The sequence below is a fragment of the Globicephala melas genome, chromosome 4 (assembly GCF_963455315.2).
Source record: "Globicephala melas chromosome 4, mGloMel1.2, whole genome shotgun sequence".
Taxonomy (NCBI): Eukaryota; Metazoa; Chordata; class Mammalia; order Artiodactyla; family Delphinidae; genus Globicephala; species Globicephala melas.
Window position 1 is genome coordinate 51,928,779 of NC_083317.1, and position 14,324 is coordinate 51,943,102.

General features: G+C 34.4%; 1 pseudogene; it reads left to right on the forward strand.

The window, feature by feature from the left end:
* The first annotated feature begins 2,122 nt into the window (after nt 1–2,122).
* Nucleotides 2,123–14,324, forward strand: part of LOC115855681 (large ribosomal subunit protein eL18 pseudogene) — a 64,371-nt pseudogene continuing 52,169 nt past the window's right edge.

Here is a 14,324-nt window from a genome sequence, read left to right on the forward strand (position 1 = left end):
AAAATAAAGTTGAGGATTAAAACAGCTAACATTCTCTTACTATTCTGTATACTTTTTTACAACATCAGGAACTAGTTTTTTCTTTTACCCTTTGTTTTTGATGTATTTTTCCTCCTCTCTTTTAATTGTGATTGGTACTTTTCTTAGATTGCAGACTTTTATGATTTAAATGTAGTTCTGGCTTTATTTCTTTCTTTTCTTTTTTTAATCAGTTTGAACTCCCCTTTTTTCCACTGGTCAAATCTCCTATACACAACCACCCCTACACATTTTACTACTGTCCTACTATGCTACATCAATACTCCAATGCCAATTCCATAGATCAGTTAACAAAAGTCACCTACTCACCTTCTGTAAAAATAATGTCCTCTCAAATTTGCATGCTGATTATTTTAAATATAATTTTTATTAACTTACTTGTGAATTTAGGAAATTTCTCCATGCAATAAGAACAACAATAAAGAAGAACAAATAAACTGGGCCCTAACGGTGAGAAACTGATTTAGATGTTCTCTCTATAGTCCATAATGTTGTGGTTAATGCTTCTAAATAACTATATATCATCTCTCTGGAGCTATAGCTCCACATCATTTTTCTCAAAAACTTGTTTGATGAAACAATACTTTCACAATATGCTAATTGGTATTAAGGAAAGAAAGAAACATGAGAAATACTGTTACAGTGAAACAAAATTTATCAGATTTATATATTTTAAAATTTATCTTGGAATAGGTAAGACATATAGAAATATGCAGTGCTTCAATGTTCAGTGCTTCAAAATTATGTGTCATGCCTATACAAGGACTATGCTATTATTCTGTTCCTTTGCACGTTTTAGGTATATGTGCTGAGTAAGCACAACTGATATACTTTTTGTAAGGCATTGTAGATCACTGAATACACTAATATATTTTCTAATTTCCAGTGGGAGGAAGAGAATGCAGCCAAATATATTTGACCACAATTCCCCCTCATTCTCCCATGTGTTGCCCTTACCCCCTAACCCCTAGAAAGCTTTCTTAGAAAAAAACTCTTTTGTACACAGCTAAGAAAATCTACTCTAGACTGAACATTCAGAGTGTGATATGCCAAAGAAAACACCATAAGCACAAGGCAGCACAGTGGAACTTCGGAGTCAAACAGAATTGGTTTTGAATTCATTTCTCAATTATACAACTTACTTGCTGAATTACCTGAGGATGTTTTTTAAATCTCTCAAAGAGATTTAACTTCCAAATCTATGAAATGGAGGAGACAATGAAATGCATCTCGTTGAGTTGACACAATTTTCATAAGGTAACTTGTGTAAAAAAAGTCCTTGTATATAATCATGGCATTCATAGAACACCTACTAAATGCTGTAGTCAGCTTAGAGCATATTAGTAAGTACAACAGTAAGTCAGAAAATTAGATTACAGGTTATTGGTTGTGAAATTTTGCTGGATTTCAGCAAATGCTCACTTCTTTATAGTAAATTTATGATCATTTTTAATCAAGGTTTTTTTTTTTTTCTGAGTTTCAAGCTCCTTTAAAACAGAGGTCACATTTCATTCATCTTTTCATGTACTTGAAAACTAGCAGCTAATCAATTCTGGTAAAATTAATTGAAAAATGTAATATTACCATGTCAAAATGTCATCAAATTTTCAGAAATGAACAATTGTCACAAATGATCACTAACTATAAGTCCCTGAAAGTGTCACCATTTACAAATCAACAAGCATGGATTTCACATGATCGATGATGTTTGTGTATTCAGTGTCTACAAACCATACCTAAGTGAACTACCGACAGGAGGGTAAAATGATGCCCAGGAAGACAGTGAAAAATAGAATTTAAGTGCTTATAGAGAGAAATTTGAATACTACAGTCTATTTTTCAACTCTGAGGTCTAGGCATTCTCAGAGCCTTCAGATTAAGGTTCAAAGATTTCAGTACACTGGGACCTAAGATTACATGGTGATAACATGAATTCCATACGAAGAGATAGAGCTGGCAACAGAACATGTAATTTGTGCAGTCGTTCAAGGGTCCTGCATTTGGTTCAATGTTCTGCTCTTACTGTCTTGAAATTCATAACTTTAACCTTAAACTTGTGTTGTAAGTCAAGTCCAATGGGACCATGGAGCATGCACATGAGCAGAGGAGATACACTAAGTGTAAACACAGGCTCAGGGCAGAGAGTCTGGTGGGCAGCATGCACACCAAGCAGGTGATCTGGCCACATGGTGCTCATGCCTGGGCCAGTCCGTGGCACTACAGAGCTCCAAGGGAGCCACTTGGACTGGGTCCTGGATCCAGATTGGTGGCAACAATAGCAGCAATGGCGGCTGAAGCAGCAACGGTGGCAGCAGTGATGGAACACCAGCTTTTCCATGCACTCCCACAGCCCGTCCCTGCCACATCTGCACAAATCACAAATATTAACTCTCTAGCCTAGGTCCTGAGACAAGAACTGCCAGTGCTCATGCTGTAAACTTTGTCAGTAAATTGTAACAATTTACAACTCTACACACGAACATTGCAATAAAGCATATCAGAAAACTATTAGAATTCTTCAAAGGGTTTAGACTCAGGCTGTGAAAACTGCTATAACATTGCAAAGCAAATATCCATAGGCATAGAAATTGTATTTAAAGATTGTCACATTTGATGAAAAAGAACACTATTTTCATGTGAAGCTTCAAATGAACCAATTATTTACAAGGAAGATAATTCTAAATTAATTTTTCTTGTAATTGAAGACACAGTAATAGAAAGCATAAACAGGCATTTTGAATTATAAACAAAGCATGAAGTTGCTTTTGTTTTTTTGGGTAACTTCCACAAGTTACAGGAAATGTCAAAGATACATTAAACAGCCATTTTACAAATTGCAGTTAAAATTAGACTTACATGAAATCGATTCTCATGAAGAGTTAAATATTTTTAGGAAAATTATTTTTCAGGAATCATCAGCTCTAGATATAGTAAAGTTTTTATTTTAAAATAATTATTTGAAAGTTATTCCAGCTCTAGTAACAGTTGTATCAGCAAAAAGATTCTTCTAAAAAATAAAAATTATCAAAAATTACTTGATGACTATTTATAACTGATATTACTTTCATTTATATAGATTAAAAATGAAGTTGCTAAAAGTACAAATTTGATGACCTAATAAAGTTTAGAAAAGCAGGTCAGAAAAATTAAGCTACAACATTAATAAAATATTATCAATATTTATCACATATAATAAAGTCTCATTATATATATCTCATTATCATAAGCTGTAAGACAACTTATTTTTTCTGTAATTTTTAAGTTTGTTATTACTTATGTATCTCTACTACATTTTAGCTATTACATTTTATAAGCAATAAAAATTTTTTTAAAACAAAAAAGGTTTATATTTTAGCATTCTACTGAACTTTTCCTTTTCTGCTTTTTGAATAAGGGTCTCTGAATTTCATTTTGTATGGGGCCTACAAATTGTGTATTCAGCCCTGTATACAGATATTTTAATTCATTTCCACCTATTCTTGCTATCTCATTTATTTCACTAACTTCTAAATTCTCCTCATCAAAAATTGTGGAGTTTTTAACCTGGCATGGTTACCCCTAAGATAAAATAATGATGGATATTATAAACTAACTTTAAGCAAGGCACATGATATTTTCAAAATCTTAATTTCTTCACCTATAAAGTTGGTTGGTGAATTATACATTGTAACCTTTAGTGTTCCACAAAATACAGGTACCTTGAATGGTAAAATATATTTTGTATCTTTGAAAATACCCTCAGTATATTGTTTTGGAAAGTTGTTATGCACATCAGCACATCTACACCTCTGTGGAGTCCTGTAGAAACTTTAATCCAGGATCTGCACAAGTATCTGTCCATGGCCCTTTTTCATATAACACTGTCAACTCTCTATGGGCTGGTGTTTCCTGAACATTCTCTGAGAAACATGTATAAACACAAGGGTTCCTTCAGTTTTAAATTTAGCTTTAAAAAAAAAGTCAAGGGCTTCCCTGGTGGCGCAGTGGTTGAGAGTCCGCCTGCCGATGCAGGGGACGCGGGTTCATGCCCCAGTCTGGGAAGATCCCACATGCCGCGGAGCGGCTGGGCCTGTGAGCCATGGCCGCTGAGCCTGCACATCCGGAGCCTGTGCTCCGCAACAGGAGAGGCCACAACAGTGAGAGGCCCGCGTACCACAAAAAAAAAAAAAAAAAAAAAAAAGTCAAAATGCTTCAGAATATAGGCTAATTTTTATATTGTTCAGGTAGGATGGGTGTTTGTTTTTGGTAATTTCTAATAAATCAAACTTGAAAGACATTTATGCATATATGAATTTCCAACCACTAAACTATACCAAAAATAATTTTTTTCCTGTCATGAACACTTCAACTTTCAGGGAAGAAACACAAGAAAGAAAACCTTACCAGTCACTGAGTTATTTTTCTTTATAGGATATATACTAAAAACGTAACCTTTTAACCAAAGGTTACAATACATAAATTGTCCATCTACTATAAATAAGGAGCATGTAAATATGTATAAGAATAACTGTATCTTTTTAAAAATTTATAAACATTTTGAGAACTTACATAATTTTTAAAATGATCAGTAAATCATATTTACAGTTCTCTCTGATTATGCACAAGGGTTATTCTTTCATAAATAGTTTTTCTAAAATAATCAATCCTCCAGTACTGATGTGGAAAAGGTAGGGTTAATGTAGCTTAGGAGTGCTAAGGGTGAAGTCATGTTTTAGCTTGGCTAGATAACTTTGCTGCCAAGTTATATGGGGAAATTTATTTTAAGGTAATTTATTTATATATAATGTGAAGATTAAAATAGTTCCTATCTCTTAAAATTGCTTTGAAAATTAAGCTGAAACATAAAAACACAAATGAGATCAAAATGAAAAGAATAAAAGCAGGAAGAAATTGAGATAAAACAAGGAATAGATAAAAACCTAATGTAGTATAAAAACCTAGCAGATTAAAAATCTTTTAACTATGGACAAAGAGGTAAAAGAAAATATAATATCCATGAAACATATATGGAATGCTATGTTTTAAAAATATATGTAATGTACATATTTTATTCTTTTATTGTATATACAAATACAATACATACATGTACAATGAAAGAATAAAATATCTTGTAAGAATTTCAATAATGAAAGCAGAAATAAAAAGAAAATGAATAAAAGAGTTTTAAGATAAACCTGACAACACCACTGAAAAAGTAAAAGAAAAGAGGAAAAAAAAATAGAAAGGATAATTAAAATCAAGAACAATCTGGGAGGTGCAACATATAAATAAGTTGATTTTCAGAAAAAGCAAGTAGAGACAATGGAGTAAAGAAGTAAAGAAAGACATAATTCAAGAAAATTCCCCAGAATTCTCAAGAAGGAGATAATCTTTTAGTTTTAAAGTGCATGTTAGAACAATAAATGAAAAGAGACTCACACCAAGTCACGTTATCAAAATGTTTCAGAAATGGTGGTTGAGTGAAGAACCAAAAACTTTGAAGTAGAAAAGCATATAATCTATACAGGATATGGAATAAATTGCAGCAATATAGCATGAGAGAAGAAAGAAGCATTTTTGTCTATCCAAGTTTTCAAAAAATGTACTTCTACTGCCTGCAGCTACTAGATTCACCCATCTGGAAGTTATAAGATGATTCAAGGAACAAAAAAGTGAAACAAACAAACAAAGTCATCTTGAAAACAGAGGGCCCAAAGAAAGAAGGAGGGGAATAGAATTCCCAGGATGGTGGTGAAATGAAGTCCTCAGAAAATATCTGTTCATCTATCCTAGAGGATAGAAAGTCCAGATCTAGGCAGACAGAAGTCTTCAGGAGGAATCTCTTTAACAGAATATATATGGAACTGATAGAATCCTCATGATATTGGACTATTAAGTTGTGTTTCAGGTTTTTTTCTGGGGAATTTGGGATAAATTAGTAATAGGCATAAAAGAACAACAAGAAACGATGAAAAAAGAGGGGATTACTATCCCCCTAAAAATGATGCACAATAACATAATGTAATTGTTGAAAATTCCATGGATAAGAAAGGAACAATATTCTTATAGTTATAAATGTAAACACTGAATGTTAATTTAACAAAAATTGTGATATGTTTTGGGAGTATGGGGTAAGGGGACAGCAGGAAGTGGTCAGGAGGGTGATACAAGCAAAGTAAAATCTCAGTGTCAATTTAAAGTCAAAATATAATATCAAAGTTTGAAAAAGCAAGATATATATGTACGTGTGTGTGTGTATATATATACACATACATACATACTACAGAACAAAAATGATTTAAAATGGTACCCTCTGAAAAGTAGAATTTGAGAGTTGGAAGAGATAGGGTAAAGGAGTCCTGTTTATCTTTATAGGACTAGTAGGACTATCTGACTTTGTTTAAACTGTGGACATATATTATCTGGATAAAATTAAATTAGAAAAAAGACCCAGCAGTGTCATGCAAAACCTTTAGTACAACTGTGCCCAACTGAGGTTACTTTTTTTTTTTTTAATCTATTTTGAAGATCCCTCTGTAAGAAAATCTTAAACCTAGGGGATTTTTTTCATGCCATTCATAATATGAGACACATTTCTTTTAATCCAGCAGTATTTAATCAAGGAATACAGATCATTTAACTAACACAAAAGAGCATTTTATACACTGCAGAGTCAATAAAATGAATATTATAATATCTTCTCTTTTACATTACCTATATGAATGTTTTTTTAAATTCATTGTGTACATAAATTACCAGGGGATCTTGTTAAAATGCAGATTCTGATTCTGAAGGTCTGAGGTAGAGCCTAAGTTCCTGTACTATAAACAAATGCTCAGATGATATTGATTCTGATGGTCCCAGGACTATACTTAAACTACCAATACCACTGTATACCATTTTGCCTCTCCACACTGAAAATAAAAGTTGAATGTGTTTACTCCATTTCCAAAGGACTTAATAATCAAATTTTAGAAATTTTAGGTTAAACATTAACTTCAGGATTTTCAAAGATGCTAATGGAGATTATGAGTCTCCAAGTTAGGGATAGAGGAGAAGACAGTTTCTATATTTTTTTGGCCACTGTTAAAGAAAAAATTATTCATGACACTAGTTAAAGAATACTAAGGCAGACTTATTCACTGGTACTACTACAGCAGGATTTTACAGTTGGGGAGAGAGATTGAGCTCAATTCCAAATACAATAATAAGAAGTAGGGATTTAGAGCCAAGGAGCAGGGTAAAGGGTCAGTGGGTGGAAAACTTAGTAAGAGGTAGGGTAATTTTCTGCTAAACAACTTAATAGGATTCTTGCTGAAGTCAGGCCAGGGCCACTATACACCGAGGGTGGAGGATTTTCCCTAAACTGGCTCATCAGGATTCTCCAAAAATCTAGAAAAACTGGGCCAGCGACAGAGCTCAAGGTTGAGGCCTAGTCAGAAAGAGGACTCAGAGGAATCTGACTAGAATTAGGTCAAGGAGAGAGTCTTTGTCATAATATAATCCGTTTTTTGTAAAAAATTTCTTGGTTTTTTGGCCGCACCGTGCAGCTTGCGGGATCTTAGTTCCTCGACCAGGGATTGAACCTGGGCACTAGGCAGTAAAAGCATGGAGTGCTAACCACTGGACCACCAGGGAATTCCCATAACCCATTTTTTTTTAAACAATGATGTATTAGCTTTTGATATTACTTATATTCCCAAGAAACTTAAAGAGTGTTAAATATCTTTGTACTTTATTTTACTTGAAGAATATACAGAATAAAAGTAAAAATCTTTCAGATACAATATCTTAGATGAAGAAACAAAAGCATAAAAAATTAACTCTTTCTATAATTTAAGCCTTCAATTAACAAATACTAATTGAATACTTCCTGTTTTTCAAGTGAGTTATACCTAAATATTACACAAAAGAAATTAAACCCAGTCTTAGTAACAAGAATCGTAAACTGTTTTGGAAAAATCTTGGAAACTTGACAGGCCATGATTTTCAGTTTCAGTTTTCACTATAGCAGGAAATATGAAAAGATTTCCTCCCTTCCACAAGCTCTGCCTTTCAGGAAACTATTGTCTCAGGTGGCCTGCTTACAAGCTCTTTGACCCTAAATTGAGCCACTTGTTCCTGTACATACTTATGCATCTGAATCACTTGGAAGAGATTTAATAAAGTATAAATTGCTGGGCCCCAATTTACTTCAGAATCACTAGCTACTACTTACTTTTAGCATGCATACTGGTTACCACTGAAGTAGCCAGCATGGGAGTACTCCTTGGGCCAGCATTTGATTAGCAGTAATTAAACTTACTGAATAGCTAGAGGTATAGTGTCACAGTGCCTGAAACTCACCCTGAAATGGTTTAAAAGTGTGGGTATGTGGAGAGAGTGTGTGAGAGAGACATAGAACACTAGATAGAGAGAAAAATTTAACAATCGGTGACTCTATGTGAAGGATATATATACTTTCCATACAACTATTTTTGAAGTTTTAAAATCCTTTAAAACAAAATGTTGAGAAAAATTCACAACTTCCCTCTCCACCACCACCAGCATCACCAGCAGCCCCCACTACTCTCCATCCCCTTTATCCTACTCTATTTCTTTCTTCCACAGCATTTATCATCTTCTAATAAACTATTTTACTAAGTAATTTACTTATTCATGATTTTTTTGCCTGTTGTCTGTCTTACCCCACTAAGAAATAGACTCCATGAGGGCAAAGATTTTCTTCTCTTTTGTTTACTGATATTTTCCCAAAGCCTTGATCAGAGCCTGGCACATGGTAGCCACTGAGCACAAATTTTCTCATCTCCAATATTAAAAAATATATATTATTGCAAAGGTATAACATGCCTATCAGTATTTACCTTCAAGATTTTTATGTATTGTCATAACTCCTTTACAAGTTACTTAATATTTTAATCAATTTTAGATTAACTCATTTTTATTTGCTTGGCCTCATTATAAGCAAAAATATACGTGAGATTGTGATTTTTATGTTCTAGCTATACTTCTAATAAATATTAAAATTTAAAATATTAAAATAGTAACTACCAGAATAGTTTCTAAAATTACCTCACATTTTACCAGTGGTGCTGGAAACGCAGAGCTTTGTGAGAGCACTGAACACAGTGACTAGTTCATGATAAACTCTCAATAAACATTTAAATCTAACTGAAATCCTTTTTAATAAATACCTTTTCATTACAAATAAATATATAACAGGACAATCACCAGAAAGATTAAAAATGTGCAAAACTCAATGTGAAAAATGGAACAAAGAAAACTTGCTCAATCAAAGAGAGAGAAGGAAAAAAGGAGAAATAATAGAAAATAGAAAATCATTAAAATACAGTAAGCATAAAACAAATGTATTCATCATAATAAAAATATGAGTGAAATATATTTTATATTAAAAGACTCTCAAATTAAGTGTTTGTTTTACTTCTTTTTAAAAAAATCATCAGTATACTGTTCATAGGGGAAAAATATGACACAGAACGGTTTAAAATAAAGAGGTGGTACAAAAGATTTAACAGATCAATGCCAGCCAGGAGAAATTAAGTGCAACACAGCTAATATCAGATGAAGTGGAACAAAAACAGAAAATCTTAAATAGGATAAGAAGTCAAGCAAAATTAAAAATAAAAACTGTCATGGCCCAATATTCATCAAACAATATAACTTGCAGTAATATATACAAGACTGGTAAAACAAATTAAAAATTGACACACAACGTGAGATTTTAATACACATCTCTGAAAATCCAGAGCTCAATGAAACAAACAGGATAAAAATAACTAATACTATAGACAATTTGGGTAACACCATTAAATGTATTTGCACACAGATAACTTTTACAGTCCTATGGAACAGCCAAAATCTCAATAAATTCCACATGGCAGAAAATAATTATGTCACTTTTATTTAACACAATGCAATATCATTAGAATTCTATTTACAAGTAATATTTAGTCAAAAAATCAACTTTCAAATCAGAAATTTATAACATTTCTAGACAACTCTGGAAAAAAAAGTAATTAGTAGAAATGACAGATTATATATAAGTGAAGATCAATTAGTTTTACATAAAAATCCTACAGGATATAGACAAAGAGCTATTCGGAAAAATAATAAAGCTATATATAAACTACACACACATCCATATACCAAGAGGGGGCAGTTTGAATGTAAATTAATAATGCCTTTAAAATTCATTAATCCAGAAAGAAAAAGGTATTTTTAAAAAATGGTTTTGCATCCTTGGCTCTTCTGAAAGGTTTAGCCATAGATATCTTCTCCAAACCTTCCTCTAACCCACCTTTCAGGCTTGCTCCTTTCAAATCCCAAGCCTTCTAGAATATTATTATCCACCACTCATGAATAAGGTGGTTCCTGTGTCCCAGATGAGTGATCACTGAGAAGCCACCAGTAATGAGTGAAGCTTACGCACAGGCTCAGCGGCCATGGCTCACGGGCCCAGCCGCTCCGCGGCATGTGGGATCTCCCTGGACCGGGGCACGAACCCATGTCCCCTGCATCGGCAGGCGGACTCCCAAACACTGTGCCACAAGGGAAGCCCCCAGTTTCCCCTATGAACCTTTTAATAACCAAATCAACAAGGTGAATAAGCCAATTCTTTCCCCTAGCCACACCAGTACGTGCTCAGTTAACTAATGGTGAAAGTAGCCCTGTGGCAGAAAATAAGCCTATGCAAAAACTTAACACAGAGAATCTCCCTCCATAAAGATGACTTGGCTATCACCTCTCCAGAGAACCAAATAGTTCAGCATTAGCAACCAACCTCAAGGTTCTATCTCAGTACCAATTATTAGGCTTTTGGAAGCAGATAGAGTTGATCCGACAGGGTGGCATATTGAACACCTTGAATCTAGGAAAAAGAACGAACTAAACTCATTGAAGTACACAATATTCCGAAATGTCATGGCTGAGGATTTATTCCAGGAATTCAAGAGTGTTTTATTATTAATCTATTAACAATTCATTACATACATAGGTCAAAGGACCCACATACTTCATTTTCCCAATATATGCCCCAAATTTATCAAACAAATTCATCAGATATTTCCACTAAATGTAATAGGTGAAAATATAATCAGAGGAAACTATCTAAAATAAAATATAATTTCCCCAAAATTTCTGTTAGGATTTAAAAAATGGGACAAGAGTCCACAATATCTCCACTCATTTAAAGTATTTCTGTAAATGCTAGCGCCCATGTAATTAAAAATAGTAAAATAAAATAGGATGAGTAAATACTATGTGGGTCATTTAAACAAAAAGAAAATATACATGGAAAACAGGAAAATTAACTGAAAAAATTAGAACAATTCGAGAGGTTAGTATGGAAGCAAGTGAAAAAATTAACATAGAAAAATGTCACAGCTGAACAGATAAATTCAAGAGCAAAGAATAATATTCAAGTTATAAGAATAAATATTTCTAAAATGGTATCAGTCTGTTTGAAATGCACAAAGACATGACAAGGGAATCCTTCATAAACATATACAAACACATAAACATATAGATTCCTGGACAGGAATCAAAGGAGGAGCTTCAGCATAAGCTCCAAGAAAGAGCACTGATTATACTTAACTGTAGAACTTCAACAAAAAGATGAATAAGGGCGATCGAATAGGACATACACTGACTATGTTTTTTTAAACATATAAAAATGTCATTACTAACAAGGAACTGGAAGAAGAAAGGGAAGAAAAAGTGACAAATAAACTAAACTTTCTGACTTCCTGCTAAGTCATAGCCGAGAAAGTAAGGAAAGTTTTTGAAGTTGATAAATTAACTGGCAAGAGTTTAAAAGGAATCACTTTTACCGGAACTGTTTCAAAATTCACTGCAAAATGCACCTCCCATATCCATAAATGAGTTTTGTTAACAGGGTAGTACATTCCTGATATTGACCATTCTGGGTACTAGAGTTGTCAATGTGATTCACAGACTCTTATTGCTGTTGCTGGCAATACCAGAGAGAAAATGTATCTGCAGACTTTATGGAGACAACCGAAAATTCATTATGGATGCACTTTTAATAATTATAATCAAACTCTAAGTCATAAAGTTTTTGTTATTATTATCATTAATTTCTAATTCCTCCTGCGTAGAATTAGTGAAAACCCACTAGAAGATTTGGAGAACTCCCCATGTCTAAGACAGCCTGACTTTCTTAGTCATCTGTGATCTACTGTTTCTCTTGAAAATGCTCCATGAAATTCTTCCTGGAATTATTTAAAGCTTGTATCAAGACTCTCATTACCAATCACAGAAACTTCTGGATCCTTATTCTTGTCAGTAGCATAAAGTTTGTTGTCTTGGAAGGCTCCCTAATAAATGCCGGCCACCTCTTACCAATGACCTTGAGGATGACCTCTCTGTGGGTCAAACTGAAGCCCTGCTAAATCCTTGCAACTGAGTGCATGCTGTTTTCTGGCCTCTGCCTCTTTTCAAAGATCTGTCCTCACCAGCCTGAAGCAATGTGAGGGTATGTGTGTCTACACTGATCATTTTTTTGTTGGGAAGAATAACAAATTTTCCCATTGGGCAGGAATATAGGCATCGGGAGACAGAGTGATGAACATTTATCCCTCTCCTTAACTTACCCTGCAGTGTAAGAGATTAAGAACTTGCTTTTTTAACTATTTTATGTCCTCTTCTGTGTGAGCTTGAGGCTAACTGGTGACATTCACCCAATGTTATATAATTTTAATATAGCTAGGTAACATTAATTCCTTGAGAAAAGAAAGGTTGTTCTCTTTATTGCTTCCTATTATAGCATCACAAACCACTCATTGCTTTTAATAGAAGAAGTATATATCAGAGGAAGAAAAGGAAATTAATTCACACCATCACAGACATTATTAAATCAGTGATTTTCCAATTTTCAAGTGTGTAAGAATCATCTAGGGATCTTGTTAAAATTCAAATTATAATTCAGTGTGTCTGGAGTAGGGTCTAAGATTCTGCATTTCTAACAATTTCCCCAGTGATGCTAACGGTTTCTATCTTTGGCCCATACATTGATTTACAAGGATTGAGTAGCCTTTCAAAAACCTTTCTGCTGACCCACCACCAGTCCCTCCCATCAGGAAACTTGCACAAGCCTGACCTAAGAAAACATTGGTAAGATTTATGTCAGAGAATGTTTTTTCTATGTTCTCTTCTAGGAGTTTTATGGTGTCATGTCTTATATTTAAGTCTCTAAGCCATTTTGAGTTTATTTTTGTGTATGGTGTGAGGAAGTCTTCTAACTTCATTGATTTATATGCGGCTGTCCAACTTTCTCAACACCACTTGCTGAAGAGACTGTCTTTTCTCCATTGTATATTCTTGCTTCCTCTGTCGCAGATTAGTTGATATAGGTGTGTTGGTTTATTTCTGGGCTCTCTAATCTGTTCCACTGATCCATATGTCTGTTGTTTTGCTGGTACCATGCTATTTTTATTTTTTATTTTTTTGCGGTACGCGGGCCTCTCACTGTTGTGGCCTCTCCCGTTGCGAAGCACAGGCTCCAGACGCGCAGGCTCAGTGGCCATGGCTCACGGGCCCAGCCGCTCTGCGGCATGTAGGATCTTCCCGGACCGGGACACGAACCCGTGTCCCCTGCATCGGCAGGCGGGCTCTCAACCACTGCGCCACCAGGGAAGCTCTACCATGCTATTTTGATGGCTGTAGCTTTTTAGTCTGAAATCTGGGAGGGCTATGCCTCCAGTATGCAAAGCACTTTAAATAAATTATTTAATACTTAAAACCTCCCTTTGAGACAAGTATTAGTAGTAGCAGTCCCATCAGTAGTCCTCATCCCTCAGATGAGAATACTGAGTCTCAGAGAAATTATATGTTTTCCAAGGTTATACAGCTAGTAAGTGGTAAAGCCAGGATTCTAACCTAGGTCAGTATGATTCTAAATGATGAACTTTTAAAATATGTTGTACCATTTCCAAAAGTCATTCTGTATTGATTCTCAAAGTTTGTTCCCCATAATAAAAAACATCAGCATTATCTGGGAACTTGTTAAAATGCAAACTCTTGGGCCTGTCTCTGACTTTTTGGAACAGAAAATCTAGGAACAGTCTCCAGCAATCTGTGTTTTAACATCCTCCAGGTAATTCTGATGCATATTATAAAATGACAACCAGTGGTATTAAGGGGTTTCGCACCCAATTTCACTATGGTGGCAGTGGGAGAGAGAGAGTTTCCCCATACCACCAAACAATTCTCCGACAATCCAATTTAATTCTGATACTATTTACCTGGAGATAGAATCAGATTCCACA